Source organism: Mustelus asterias, chromosome 26 (genome assembly GCF_964213995.1).
Source record: "Mustelus asterias chromosome 26, sMusAst1.hap1.1, whole genome shotgun sequence".
NCBI lineage: Eukaryota > Metazoa > Chordata > Chondrichthyes > Carcharhiniformes > Triakidae > Mustelus > Mustelus asterias.
Genome location: NC_135826.1, coordinates 34427846 through 34444112, shown reverse-complemented (window position 1 = coordinate 34444112; position 16267 = coordinate 34427846). Strand labels below are relative to the sequence as shown.

Genomic DNA, 16267 nt, shown 5'->3' with positions numbered 1-16267 from the left:
CCAACAATATATACTGCGTGAGAAGAAAGTGCTGATTGTAGTGGCAAGTAGACTCTGATTGGTAAAGCTGTTGCCATGGAGAATGCATCAGGTACTGACTGTTAACTGCCAAGCATTGTTTGAAATTTAAACCAGGCAGTTTCATCCCGATTGGTCAAGGCATTGTCTTGAGGAGTGAGTCACTTATTTTGTTTAGCTTAAACAGGTGCAATGTGTGCACATGTTCTTCCTGTCTGCAAATAACATTTGCAAAGACCACTAATTTTGAGCTATGATAGTCACATGAGCAGCCTGGGAATGGAGGGATACAAACGATTGGTCTAGTTGGACCAAGGAGCAGCACAGGCTTGGAGGGCCGAAGGGCCTGTTTCCTGTGCTGTACTGTTCTTTGTTCTTTGTTCTTTATGGGAAGAGCTCAAGGGACACTCTGAAATGAAACATTAAAACTGACAGCAGTTTTACCACAAGCATGTGAAGTCATTTGCATCAGAGTGATCATTTAATTTTGCATGCTTTTTCATACTTGAGTAAAGTGATGCTCTCATGGTCTTGTGGTGGATTGGTAGCATGTCTGCCTCTGAGTTAGAATGTCCAGGTTCCGGTACCACTTTACGACTTAATGGTAAGGAAGGTATTGTGCATAATGCGGCCAAACAAGATGATTATCATCCTGTAAATCCTTCCAATGTGCCTGATGGCAGGTGAGAAAGAGAAGAGTTTTCTGGTCAGACTTACTACAGAAGGCAATGGCAAACCACTGCAGTGCTTTGCCAAACATAATCATGGACCAATGCAATGGGAGGTCATGGTTGCCAACACGCTCTTAGGGTCTGGCTCTTGAAATTGATGATTCCACACATTTTCATTTAACTAGTTGAAGAGCAGAAAACTGAATTTCAACATACTCCTTTACTATTGAACTCAGCAGCAGGTACAGATGACAATGAAGGGTAGATCTGTTATTTGTGCTCTGTACTCTCCGGGTATTCTATAGATTGATATTTGTTGTTTAATAGCATCCTACAGAACCTGGAAAGCAAGTGTAAGATGTGGAAGAAAACAGGAAAATGCTGGAAAATCTCAGCAGGTCTGACGCCACCTGTGGAGAGAGAATAGAGCCAACGTTTCGAGTCTGGATGACCCTTCGTCAGGGATTCCAGCATCCGCAGTATTTTGCGTTTATTATAAGATGTGGAGGGATGGGGGGAAATGTTGCAAGATCACGGCAACAGTGGTCGCATGTGGGGATCAAAAATAAAATAATGGCAGAGACAGAAACAGCCAAAAATATTCAAGAAAACAAACAGTAGTGAGGATCATTGTAACACAGTGAGGACTAAAGCCATACAAGAAGGCAGCAACAGACGATTGTATGCAACAATGAAGGATCTAAATCTTTTTGGGGCTGTGTATGTAGTGTAAAGCAATATTTAAGAGATAAATGGAATAGAAATATTACCGTAGAATAGGAACCAGCAGGTATATTTATGATGTTCTTCATTTTAGGCCTCCGCATAGACCCAACTCATCATTTTAGATTTACATTCTGCAACATATTCAGACCTCACTAATGCATCATGGAAATTAGGTGGATATTTCAAAACTAGACTGCAGTAAAGCCACAATGGTGACCACGTCATAAATCTTTAACACATTTTACAGTCAAATATTGCTGAAACAAATCAAAAACTGACCAAAAGAGCGGAAACAAAAGTTGCCTTAGGGCAGAATTGAAATCATTGAATCAATCATAGAATTCCTCCAGCGCAGAAGAGGCTATTCGGCCCATCAAGCCTACACCGACTCTCTGACAGAGTGTCTTACCCAGCCTCTCATCCCCGCCCCATCACTGTAACCATACACATTTCCCATGGCTAATCCATCTATGCTACACATCTTTGGGCACTAAGGGGCAATTCAGTGTGGCCAATCCACTTACCTGCACATCTTTGGACTGTGGGAGGAAACTGGAGCACCTGGGTGAAACCCACGCAGACATGGGGAGAAAATGCATACTCCACACAGAGAGTCACCCAAGCTGGAATTGAACCCAGGTCACTGATGCTGTGAGGCAGCAGTGCTAACCACTGTGCCACCGTGCCGCCCAAATGGAAGGGATTACTTTGCAGCGTCACAGTGATCAGCGTGGATGTTACTGTTTATGATGTGCACAAATCCTGGGAAAACATAATGGGTATTGGGCAAATAAGTGAAATATGATTCCACAGGACACATCAGAGGAGAGGGGTACTGGCTGATGGGTCATTGAAGCCACAGTGTGTAGTTGCTGCAAAAGTGTCACGAGGAGTGGAGGTCAAAGGTGAGGGAATTGGAAATGGGGCGGAAACATTTCCATGGGCGGTTAATGAGAGAAGTGCAATTGGAATAAGGTCAGTGGCTGTGCTCGGGGAGACAGGAAACTGACCAGACATTGCTTTTCCTGTGCTTGTAATTTTAGATACAGAGAGGCCACAAAAGAATATAAGATTAGAGAGGAGGCCAATGATATGATATTAGAGTCTAATCTGATTTCTAGGTGTTTTGGAGAATTCTCACTGAAGCTACAGCGAGTGTATGCTCAAACAAGATTCTAATATGGGCCCAGAATGTCATAGAAACATCAAAAATAGAAACAGGAATAGACCATTTGGCCCTTTGAGCCTGTTCATTTGATCATGGCTGAGAATCTAATTCAATATCCTGATTCTGTCTTCCCTGACATCTCTTGATCCCTTTAATCCTAAGAGCTATAGAATATAGATATACATAAACAGGATTCAATGATACAAAATATACAGTAATGTGGATTACACACCAATTAAAAGAATAATTTACCAAATTATAGTGTTATTAATGTAAAAATATTCTGAGCCAGTGAGGCTCAAGGGAAACAAATGGAAAGGAAAAGAGATATTCTGGAGGAGTGGCCAAAAGATTGGCCAAAGATTTGAAGGTTGAGCAGAGAGAGGTGGAGGCAAAGTGGTTTCGCGAAATAATACCAGAGATTAGATCCAAGCAATAGATTTTACTAACTGTACCAATTGAGTTTTATGCATTGAGAGATGGGGAATCAGTGGAGGTCCCTGAAAACTGGGATGATAGGAGAATTGGACTGAATGTGCAATAGTACATAGGTGTCATGTTTGGACACATTTTACTTAATAGTCTAGGAAGAGAGGCCAGCAGAAAGATTGTTAAAGTTGTCAACTCTGAAGATGACGATGGCAGGAAAGGAAGGAATTTCTGTAATCAGAATAGTTAAGCTTGAGCTGAGCAGAGATATATTCTAGAAGTGAGCAATGTTCTACAGGTCAGCAATGTTCTAGAGATGGACATCATTCTAGAGATGTTCTAGAGGTGGGCAATGTTTTAGAGGAGAGCAATGTTCCATAGGTGAGCAATCTTCTAGAAGTGGGCATTGTTCTAGAGGTGAACAACGTTCTAGGGATGTGCAATGTTCTGGAAGTGGGCAATGTTCTACAGGTGAGAAATGTTCTAGAGGTGGACATTGTCCAAGAGGTGGGCAGTGTTTTAGAGATGAGCAATGTTCTTGAGGTGTGCAATGTTCTGCAGGTGAGCACTGATCTAGAGGTGAGCAATGTTCTTGAGGTGAGTAATATTCTAGAGGTGAGCAATGTTCTATAGATGAGCAATGTTCTAGAGGTGAGCAGTGTTCTAGAGATGAGCAATGTTCTAGAGGTGAGCAGTGTTCTAGAGATGAGTAATGTTCCAGAAGTGAACAATGTTCTAGAGGTGAATAATGTTCCAGAGGTGAGCAATGTTCTACAGCTGAGCAATGTTCTAGAGGTGAACAATGTTGCACAAGTGAGAAATGTTCTAGAGGTGGGCAATGTTCTAGAGGTGAACAGTGTTCTACATGTGAGCAATGTTCCACAGGTAGACAATGTTCTAGAGGTGAACAGTGTTCTACATGTGAGCAATGTTCCACAGGTGAGCAATGTTCTAGAGGTGGGCATTTTTCTGGAGGTGGGCAATTTTCTACAGGTGAGCATTGTTCTGCTGGTGTGGCATCTCGACCTCCACAGTTAAAGCTGCTTCATTTACGTCCTTCTATGCCTGAAACATTCTAACTGTCACAGTTAGAGACTTCATAGTTTAATCTCACGGCAGTCCGTATACTATCGGAAAGGAAAACAGAAAATGCTGGAAACAGTCAGCAGCTCTGGTAGCATCATAGGAATAGAGAAACAGAGTTAATGGGTGGGATTTTCCTGCCGTGCTTGCCCCAAAACCAGAAAATGCCCCCACCCCAAGGTCAACAGACCTTTGCTTGGTCTGCCAGCCGCCTGCCAGCTACAATTCCCGTGGCGGGCAGGCATGGAAAGTCCCCCCCCTCCCACCCAATATTTTAGGTTTAGGACCTTTCTTCAGAACTGGAGGGGGAGGAGAGAAATGAAATAGGCCTTACAGTGCAAACTGTCTGCTTTTGACTTATCTGTCTGATAAAGTTTCCTTTAATCATATCAAAATAATATGAGATGTCTGACTGGAGAGACTGAAGTTCGATGTGATCAGGGACATCTGGTTGCCAGTTCTGCTTTTCCACATTTCAGATAATTGCAGCGCTAGCGCCATCTTATTTGATAATGACCTCCTGACATCACTGACTTCTGACCAGTATGCAAATTCGATGGGCCAAATGCCCTCCTTCTGCACCGTAGGGATTCTATGATTCAGTTCTCTTCATTACAGAAGCAAAATACCGTACATGCTTGAAATCTGAAGGCAAAACAGAAAATGCGGCATCGTGGAGAGAAACAACTGCTCAAGTTGAAGACATTCATAGAATAGAATCCCTATGGTGCAGTAGGAGGCCATTCGGCCCATCGGGTCTGCACTGACTCTCCAACAGAGCACCCTACCCAGACCCTATTCCTATAACCCCACACATTTCCCATGGCTAATCCATCTAACCTACTCATCTATGGAGTATGGGAGGAAGCAGGATCACCCGGAGGCAACCCCGCAGGCATGGGGAGAATGTGCAAACTCCACACAGACAATCTCTCAAGGCTGGAATCGAACCCAAGTTTCTGGCACTGTGAGGCAGCTGTGCTAACCACTGTGCCACCATGCCACCCATTGAAGGATCATCAACCTTTCCTTCTCCAGCGATGCTACCTGACCCGCTGAGTATTTCCAGCATTTTCTGTTTTCATTTTAATAGTCTTTGTTCTGTCTTAACGTATCAACAGATGTTTTTAGGTTCAAATTAACCACGGAAGTTACTGATGTTTTCAAGAAACAGCTGGAAACACTGGATACAGTTAAGGCTATGGACCTTCTTCACATCCCAGCAACAGTACTGAAGACTTATGCTCCAGGTCTAGCCATGCCAGCTGAGCTCTTTGAGTAAAGCTACAACACAAATATCTCGCTCCCCAACACTGTAGAAAATTGCCCAGGTATATCCTGTGTGTAAAAAGCATGATAACTCCAAGCCGGACAATTACTGCGCCATCAGTCTACTCTCGATCATCAGCAAAGGTGTTGTTCAGCAGTGCTATTGAACAGTAATTACTCAGTAACAAACTGTTCACAAATGTTGAGTTTGGGTTCTGCCAGAGCCCCTCAGCTCCAGACTTCATTACAGCCCTGGTCTAAACATGGAGAAGAATTGACTTCCAGAGGTGAGGTGAGAGTGATTGCTCTTGACTTCAAGGCAGTATTTGACTGAGTGTGGTATCAAGGAACTCTAGAAAAATTGAAGTCAATAGGAATCAGAGAGAAAGCTTTCCACTGGTTGGAGTCATACCTAGCACAAAAGGAGATGGTTGTGGTTGTTGGAGGTTAATCATTTCAGCCCCTAGACAGGCGTCCTCAGTTAGTGTCTGTCAGAAAGAGTTTAGAATAACTTGGAACTAAAAAAGACTAACAATCAGAATGAATATAGTAACGAGAAGTCACAAAATGCCTGGAATATATTGTACAAAGGTACTGTTTGCAAAGAGATACATGTAACCACTGTTAGAGAATTTAAACATGTATTTTGAAGACATATTATATTCAAGCATACACCTTGGCTAAAAATACATTGCCCTAAGGCATGATTGGATGTAGTCAACTAAAAAGAACCACATTTTTCAGAACAATACTGCTACTGAGTGAAGGGAGAAAGCACCTCTTATCAGTGTGGACTCCAGACATTCCTAGAGATCTCAGACAGATGAATGAATAGGTCATACGTTACACCACATAAGAGTTGTCTAGTAAGCATCAAGGGACTGTGAGAAAGACTCTCGAAGTCCATAAACTCATGTATTCCCATGCTGTCAGAAGGTAAATGTTATTGGTCAAGGTAAATAATCCATACTAATAATGATTGGCTCATATTGGCTGGGGTGAGCCAAGGGGTGGGGAAATGGCTTTTGAAAATTGTGTAATTGTAATACTGAGGGTAATGCAAATTCAGAGTGATTTGGAACTGCCCCAAATCACCCTCCAGCGTACACTAATCAGGACAATAAAGAAACATCTTAACCAAAATACTGTCTCCGCGAGTCTTTGTGTTGGCTGAGCCATAAATTAAGTGAAAACCAGCTTAATATTTAGCCTCTGAAAAAAGCTGCTACAGTCTCCTGGACCCAACTACTTTCAGCTGCTTCATCTATGATCTTCCCTCCAAACATAATGTCAGATTAGGGAAATTTGTTGATGATAGCATAGTGTTCAATATCATTCATTACTCCTTAGATACTGAAGCAGTCTGTGTTCACGTGCAGCAAGACCTGGACAGCATCCAACACTGGGTTGTTAAGTGACAGGTAACAACTGTGTCACACATGTGCAAGGCAATTACCTGCTCCAACAAGAGAGAATCTAGTTGTTTCTAATTTTATATGCACCTTATGGGTAAAGAACATTTATGCTCTTCCATTACTTAATCAAGGATGCAAATTCATTGTTATTTATTTGCCTTAACAATCACTGCATCAGATACTTCAGCCAATTTGACAAGAGGTCATTAGCATTAAACTTGGACCATAACTTCTGAGCACCCTGGTGTCAGATTAGTGGCGGGTATCCCAAAGATGCACTGGGAAATACTTCTCTGAACTTCACAGATAAGCTGTCCCTTCTAAAATATAACTCCTGTAGCTCAGAACTGAAAATAAAAGGGTTCCTGTCACCTAACCTGCAATCGTTCTTCCTCCCGACAATGCAGAGTCATAAACATCCCAGTAAAAGTAAACAAACCCGCGTTTAAGCAGCAATAAAAGGGCATCTCCAAACAAGCCGACAACCATAACATCAGATAAGGCTGTGAGCACGATATTAAAAAACATCTCTTAAAGGTACACTAATGTCACACTTAGTAATTACCCTTATTTGGATAAGCTGACTTTGCCTCCCTTCAATGATTGGTTGCGCAGGCAATACACTCTCCCATGGCAGGCCTTTATGGTAATGTACTTCCTTGGAGCTTATCACAACGGCAAACCCAAGGCCTAGCCACCAGTTGGCAACAGGATAAGTGGATGGCATTCCATTCTCTGTTGTGCCCCTTCGTTGAATGTTGAGAGTACACCTCAAATTCCTTAACGTCTGGCCTTCGAGCATCTCAGTGACACCACTCTACACACTTCCATAGGTTTTCAATGAATATGGAGTTGAGTCAATAATAAGAGAGGGGCAATCTTTCCATTTGTGGAACTACAAGGTTTTCTGAAGAGATAGGCACTCCCTTACTCCCTTGCAGTAGTGTATTGATCATACCCTTTCAATCGAGGTATTGTGGACAATTGACATTTCATCAAGGATTTCTTGTTCTGTTGGAAATTCCGGCTGGGAAGATTTTGGGGGTTAAATTGGTTAGCCCCTGAAAATGAATGCTGGGATTGCAATTAACTCATGTCTGTTCAGTGGAATGCTGACATCATGCCAACTTTGTGTGACCTACTCATTATAGATTGCCAGTTTCATTGTTTGTTAGTTACATGCGGGTGTTTCCATCTTAGCACTACTCATAATTAACCAGCATGACCTTAAAGCTAGCCTGCATTTCTTCTGGCTGCTAGGAGTGCTGAGATCATTGGAAATAGTGTGATGCAACAATAAACAGCAGTAGACCATACAGGAGAGCGGGCATCAAGGTTTTCAGACATGACATTGCCATGTTGTGGAGCAGATGGGGTGCAGAAGTGATGTTTTGTCCCCTCAGGGTTGAATGGTTGGAGGGGGAGTTTGGGGGGGGGGGGGGGTGCGGGAGATGGAGGGGCCGAAACCTACCAGGTATGTATTCAGAAGGCAGTGGCAAGAGATAATGGAAGAATGGGAGATGTTAATGGCAGGAACATACCTCCAAGAACCTGAATGCATTGCAGGAGGAGGTTTAATGATATCACATGAATGTATTTTCAAATGCCATATTGTACGAAGCTCACCACTAGTTTCACACATTAATCAAATCATTGCAGCCCCAGCACTCAGGTATCAACAGTCTCCATCAATCAGGACTCATACTTAACGTTCTTACCCTTACCTTAACCTCACAGGCCTCTTAACATTACCTCACAACTTGAGTACACAATTCAACCATGACAGACACATCACCCAGCCAGATTGCACCATGTTCACTGAAACACTTACTCTGTCTCTTTCAGAACAAGATGGTGCAAAACCAAAGGGAACGGGAACTGACTGGAAGGGAAGAGACAAGCTCACATGTTCTAAGCCCCATTATAGTGCTGGACATTATGGGAAAGAAATTAAAGCAAAATTCCGCGGATGCTGGAAATCTGAAATTAAAAGAGAAGAGGCTGAAAAAGCTCAGCAGGTCCGGCAGCATCCATGCGCAGAGAAAAGAAAAGGGTGAAATCTTTAGCCCACTCTCTCCGTCCGTGGGAATGGCAGCACTGGCTCAGAATGCAGCAAGTTTGGGAAAACGTGATTCTCACCGGCGAGATCGCATTTTCCAATTTTGAACCCAAATTTAACATTTCAATTCATACGGACTCAAAACCTTAACTCTGTTTTCTCCCCACACGGGTGCTGCCAGGCCTGCTGAGATTTTCTGGCATTTCCCTTTTTATTATGGGAAAGGATATTGCTGAGGTCATGGCCATCAAAGGGCCTGAAGCCATTGAAGATGAAGACATCCACATAACCCAATCCTCCTTCTCTCATTCCAATTTTCCCTCATTCCACAATCTCTTCTGACAGAGAAACTGCTGATGGCATAAGCACACACTATTTATTTTCTCCTCTTCCTTCACCACAACACAACCTTTGCCCATGTTTCCTTCCACATATCTAAGGAGTACAACCTGTTCAGGCAGTGGAGGAAGAGCAAGAGGACAGTGAAGGTGAAGACTCAATTTCCCACTGGCAGCCATTATCTCAGACATCGGCACTGCATGTAATTTAAAGGATAGCACAGAGGCAGAATCTGCATGTGAAGAGACACTGGGCAAAGGAACACTGCGGTCACGGCAGAGGGAAGGGATAGTGCAGGGACCAATTCACCAGAGGACAAGATCACATACTGGTTCTGCTACAGAGGACTCAAATGATAACATTGATGGGCCAGGCTATAGAAGAAGGTTGATGGTGCGCACATCTAAATACTTGGTGCATTGGGCGCCTGCTGGAAGACATGCCCTCAACATCAAACAACATGGAGGAAGGCAGGACCAACCTGACACAGAGTTTTGCACAGAACCCGAGGCCGATTCTTGAGAATAAGAAATGGTTGGGCACCCTCATCAATGCACATATCAAGTCAACCACAATGTGACATCTGATGGCCAATGTCTCAGCTTTCATGACTGCGCCGCAGCATCCATGCAATGTCTGAGTGCAGTGGGAGTTCAGGTTGCCACCATCAATGGCTCTGAATACCAGGGTGCTCAGAGATTTCCAGGCATCACAGCACACCAGCAATCTATTCTTCAACAGATCTGCTCCTGACACCTCTTTTCCTCTTCCTTCTTCTGGAAAGGCGTTATGTTTAATGAATGGGGGCGACATGGTGGCACAGTGGTTAGCACTGCTGCCTCACAACGCCAGGGAACTGGGTCCAATTCCAGCCTCGGGTCACTGCCTGTGTGGAGTTTGCACATCCTCCCCGTGTCTGCGTGGGTTTCCTCCGAGTGCTCCGGTTTCCTCCCATGCTCCAAAGATGTGCGAGTTCGGTTGATAGGGCTTGGGTGAGATTGTTGTCAGTGCCTTAGTGTCAGGGGACTAGCTAGGGTAAATACATAGGGTTATGGGGGTAGAGTCTGGGTGGGATCGTGGTCGATGTTGACTCGATGTGCCAAATGGCCTCCTTCTGCACTGTATGATTCTATGAATCTATGAATTGTAATCATTGATTTGCAGCAGATAAAAAATAAACTAGAAGCCTTTTGGTAGTTGATGATCCCATTAACTAGCACTGCAACTCATAATGCAAAGGAATTGAGCACCACTGAACTCAAGTTTGTGACCACAGGATTTACAGCAATTTAGAATGAATGGATTGTAGTATACAATACATATGAATGGATTGTGGTATGATCACTGGACGAGTAATCCAGAGACCCAGGGTAATGCTCCAAGGATGTAGGTTTGAATCCCAGCACGGCAGATGGTGAAGTTTGAAATCAGTAAAAATCTGGAATTAAAAGTCCAATGGTGACCATGAAACCATTGTTGATTGTCGTAAAAACCCATCTGGTTCACTAATGTCCTTTAGGGAAGGAAACCTGCTGTCCTTGCCCAGAGTGGCCTACATGTGACTCCGGACCCACAGCAATGTGGTTGACTCTGAAATTGAGGGCAATTAAGGATGGGCAATAAATGTTGGTGCTGACAGCGATGCTCACATCCCATGGATGAATTTTAAAAAATACAAGGGTAGCTTTTACAGCAAAAAAAAGTATAGATTATATACAAAATATGCTTCTAGAAAAAGTGAGAGGGCATGGGATCCAAGGGACTGCTGCCCTGTGGATCCAGAGCTGGCTTGCCCAAAGGAGGCAGAGAGTGGGTATAGATGGGTCTTTTTCTAATTGGAGGTCTGTCACCAGTGGTGTGCCCCAGGGATCTGTTCTGGGACTCTTGCTGTTTGTCATTTTCATAAATGACCTGGATGAGGAAGTGGAGGGATGGGTTGGTAAGTTTGCTGACGACACGAAGGTTGGTGGGGTTGTGGATAGTCTGGAGGAATGTTAGAAGTTACAGAGGGACATAGATAGGATGCAAGACTGGCGGAGAAGTGGCAGATTGACTTCAACCCAGATAAATGCGTAGTGGTCCATTTTGGCAGGTCAAATGGGATGAAGGAGTACAATATAAAGGGAAAGACTCTTAGTACTGTAGAGGATCAGAAGGACCTTGGGGTCCGGGTCCATAGGACTCTAAAATCGGCCCCGCAGGTGGAGGAAGTGGTTAAGAAGGCCTTTATCAATCGAGGGATTGAGTTTAGGAGTCCGGGGATAATGATGCAGCTATATAAGACCCTCGTCAGACCCCACTTGGAGTACTGTGCTCAGTTCTGGTCGCCTCATTACAGGAAGGATGTGGAAAAGATTGAAAGGGTGCAGAGGAGATTTACAAGGATGTTGCTAGGATTGTGTGGCATGCCTTATGAGGATAGGCTGAGGGAGCTCGGTCTTTTCTCCTTGGAGAGACGAAGGATGAGAGGAGACCTAATAGAGGCATAGATCGGGTGGACTCTCAGAGGCTTTTTCCCTGGGTGGAAATGGCTGCTACGAGAGGACACAGGTTTAAGGTGCTGGGGGGTAGGTACAGGGGAAATGTTAGGGGGAAGATTTTCACACAGAGGGTGGTGGGCGAGTGGAATCGACTGCCATCAGTGGTGGTTGAGGCAAACTCAATAGGGTCTTTTAAGAGACTCCTGGGTGAGTACATGGGACTTAATAGGATGGAGGGTTATAGGTAGGCCTAAAAGGTAGGGATATGTTCGGCACAACTTGTGGGGCCGAAGGGCCTGTTTTGTGTTGTAGTTTTTCTATGTTTCTATGTTTCTATTCATCAATAATACAAATTGGACAGCATGGTGGCACAGTGTTTAGCACTGCTGCCGCACAGCACTGGTGACCCGGGTTCAATTCTGGCCCTGGCTGTCTGACCGCATTCTTCCCATGTCTGTGTGGGTTTCCTCCGGGTGCTCCAGTTTCCTCCCACAGTCCAAAGATTTGCAGGTTAGATTGATTGGCCACGCTAAATTGCCCCTTAGTTTTAGGGGGATCAGCAGGGTAAATATGTGTGATTAAAGGGATAGGACCTGGGGTGATTGCTGTTGGTGCAGGCCTGATGGGCCAAATGGCCTCCTTCTGCACTGTAGGGATTCTATGAAATTATACAGATCTGCAGTAAGAATGTTAAGATTGGACACTTATGGTGCATTCACAGTATAACTGTTGTGTAGTTATAATGTAAATGTAGCCTGAATCCACACTCAAGACTCAATGTGGCTGGAGCAAAGAAGAGAGACTCAGTTGGAGGGTTTTACTTTTTCTCGTTTGTAGTTATATTTTAACATCTGTTTTACACTAATGGTGCAAAACTGAAACGACTTTGCACTGGTGTTAAATTTGTAGTGTAAATGCACTCTCGCCCGAGAAAAGTGCATATTGTTGATAATATGCAAATAAAATTGCGATATTTCGACATCTTAAGTAATAAACAAAATGCTTAGCACACTTGGCACAGCTACAGTAAGGAAGTAGGTCGCGGTTCTGAGAAATTGATACTCCTTGAATCTGCCTACAAGTTCCGTCATGTAACTTCTACGCTTGCATGTTACAAACAGATTTTACTGATTATGTCTGAATAAAGCTACTTTAGTCAATGACTGCTCTTTCTCATCACAGCTGAAGGAATATTTCGTTGTAATATTTATCAGTTTTGGAAAGATTGTCGTTTCTTTGACTAAGAAACAAAGTGGGCAACATTCGGAGAAAATATTTTTACTTCATAAATGACGTAGGATCTAAACGATACAGGCGGTAAGCTTTATTGTATGTTCATTAATAGTGTGCATTTATATGTCCAGCACTTGTGATGATAAAAAAGCTACTTATCTCATTTAATCTTGTATTGTGCTGTATAATGACAGAAAAGATACTGTATGCCTGTTGTGAAAACACGATTTTCAAATATTTCCGGAGTTTTAACAGATGCAGGTCAACAATTTTAAAGCACGATGTGAGATTATTGTAGCATTCAACTACTTTGAGCATGTGTTTTAAGACATGAACAGCTAGAAAAGTCCATAAGATTTAGTCCCATTAAGAGTGATTTAATTGTGGTCAAAAATGCAACCTATAAATTAAATTAGTTTGATTTTAAAGTTGTAAGAATTGCCAATGTCATGGTCAAATCATAAAATTCACATATGCAAGGTCTGAAAACCTTCAAAAAGATTGATTTTACTCAATAAAAAACGATCGATTTTGTGTGAGGGGTGACCACACATTATGTATCAGGTCCATTTGATCATCTTATAACATATCTCAGAGAGTGCTTCACCTACCGCCTAAGTTATTTTGGTTTCTTTTCCCGCTTCATTACACTGCAATTGTGGATCACTGCTTGACTAGATTTCTAGAATAATCCCGTGTAATTTTTTCAGTTAAACTAAGGTGATGATTGCTCAGGTTATGTATGAAGAATCCCTTTTTTAAAATCAAAGGTGGATGGAAGTTTATCAGATAAATTAACGGTGCTTGTAAGGTGACAGATAAATTGGAAAGGAAATAGAACAAAGAACAAAGAAAATTACAGCACAGGAACAGGCCCTTCGGCTCTACAAGCCTGCACCGACCATGCTGCCCGACTTAACTAAAACCCCCTACCCTTCCGGGGACCATATCCCTCTATTCCCATCCTATTCATGTGCTTGTCAAGACGCCTCTTAAAAGTCACTACCGTATCCGCTTCCACTACCTTCCCCGGCAGCGAGTTCCAGGCACTCTGTGTAAAAAATCTGCCTTGTACATCTCCTTTAAATCTTGCCCCTCGCACCTTAAACCTATGCCTATGTGTCACCTATGTGACATACTTTGTTGAAAACGCAAGTGTAATTTCAAGTTGCCTTTTCTGTGAGTGTTTAATGTGAAGTAAAGGGCCCAAATGGATTTGCAAACAGTAACAGACAGCATGGCTTTAATATTATGGACCCTCACACCAGACTCCATTTATGCATTACACATTGTTTGGCACCTGCAAAAACTGTCTTACTGCTGGACATGAATATGAGAATAAGAGAAATAACAATCTCTGGATATTAATTTACTTGTTTTTGAATGCACTGATGACGAAACTATCTCACTTCCTACAGTAATTAGTGCAACTGTATAATGACAGTCTGTGATGGTGTAATTCCAGTCTAGTCTGGAGCCAATTTTAAATAAGTGCCAAGATAATTTTAAGAATTCCTGACTAATGGATATGCGTGCCTTTTCAATGTTGGAAGCCAGTTAAATTTTCCCATGTGCTCTCTGAAAATGTTTCAAAATCGTCTAGCACTAGCTGGAAGATAAAGAACTGTTTGGACCAATATTGGTATTTGTGAACCTTCCTCTCCACTCACCTGATGAAGGAGCAGTGCTCCGAAAGCTCGTGATTCCAAATAAATCTGTTGGATATTAACCTGGTGTTGTGAGACTTCCTACCGTGCTCACCCCAGTCCAAGGCTGGCACCTCCACATCATTTTAAAGTATACACGACCAGCTGAGACCAGTATTCTTATTTCCCCATTTCACTGCTGTTCCATTTTAAAGTATACATGACCAGTTGAGGCTCGTATTCTTATTTCCCTATTTCACTGGTGTCCCATTTTCAAGTATACATGACCAGTTGAGAGCAGGGTTGAAAATTTCTTGTCTTGCCCACTGTGGGAATCGTAGCGGGCGAGACAGAACATTTGGCAGACTATTGAGAGGTCCGTTGAGCTCGGGTGGGAATTTCCGGTCTTGGGCCGTGTGCGGTCGGAAAATCCCACCCCAGTATTCTCATTTCCCTGTTTTATTGTTTTTTTTCCTCCTGGGAGGGCTTCATGTAGGTCCTTGTGATCGACAATCTAGTTTGGGCTTCTGGCTCTGCATCACGGATTCCAGTATCTGTGACGGAGCTGAATGGCCCTGAAACTTTACACCAGTTGTCCCGATTTCCTTGTGTAGCTTTGATGGGGGGTCAGCTGAGGTCCTGTAGAACCATCAGAAACAGCCCTTTCAACCGTTGACGCCAGTTTTCTGGGGGTTCCATTGATGCCGTACCAAAGTTACAGTGAAAATCTGGGAGATCCCCAGTGGTAGTTATAATTGCAATTAGTTCCGAGCGGTGAGTTACAGTTGGTTGACTGCTTGCTACCTCTTAACCTTTCAAATGTTCTTCAGTAAAATTGTGTACTGCACTTGGAACACTGACAAAATAAAATCTGAAATAAAGACAACAAATTCTGGAAATACTCAGCAGTTCTGGAAGGATTTTTGAAGAGAGATTTAAATTTAAAATTCAACTAATATCAATTTATAGGTTACATTTTTGGGTACATTTCAGCATCCACAGTATCTTGCTTTTGTTAAACTATAATCTGACTTGGCACTGACTAGTGTCAACAGTTTGAATAGATTTACTAAACTTGTCTGCAACTATTTTTATATATACATGAGGCACAGTTCTTTATGCATAACTAGGTACTGACTGAATACTCGATAGAGATCAGCCATGATCTGATTGAATGGCAGAGCATGCTTGAATGGTTAAATTGCTTATTTCTGCTCTAATGCCTATGTACTCACGGAGACCATCTTTTGAAACTGCAAAGCAGAGATGCATCCATGTTAGAAATAGAAAGAAAGAATTGGTATGCACTGATATCGCAGCATTCCTGGCACGGTGGCACAGTGGTTAGCACTGCTGCCTCCCAGCGCCAGGGACCCAGGTTCAAACCCAGCCTCGGGTGACTGTGTGGAGTTTGCACATTCTCCCTGTGTCTGCATGGGTTTCCTCCGGGTGCTCTGGTTTCCTCCTACAGGTTATGCAGGTTAGATGGATTGGCCATGCTAAATTGCCCCATTGTGTCAGAGGGAGTAGCAAGCTAAATACTTGGGGGTTTAGGGGATAGAGCCTGTGTGAGATTGTTGTCGGTGGAGGCTTGATGGGCCAAATGCGGTTGGAGTTTCTATGATTCCAGGATATCTCAACATTGCTTATAGCCAAAGACTTATTTTTTAAGAGCAGCCACTGTTCTTTGTGGGCACACTTGGCAGACGATAAATATATAGCAAATTGTTG

At 43.1% G+C, this 16267-nt stretch overlaps 1 protein-coding gene across 1 annotated transcript in view; it reads left to right on the top strand.

The window, feature by feature from the left end:
- Nucleotides 1–12680: 12680 nt before the first annotated feature.
- zap70 (zeta chain of T cell receptor associated protein kinase 70) overlaps nt 12681–16267 on the top strand; it is a 94461-nt gene continuing 90874 nt past the window's right edge. Inside the window, exon 1 of the mRNA XM_078198784.1 lies at nt 12681–12974. The gene's annotated coding sequence lies outside the window, so the exon portion shown is untranslated. The remainder of the gene's footprint in view (nt 12975–16267) is intronic.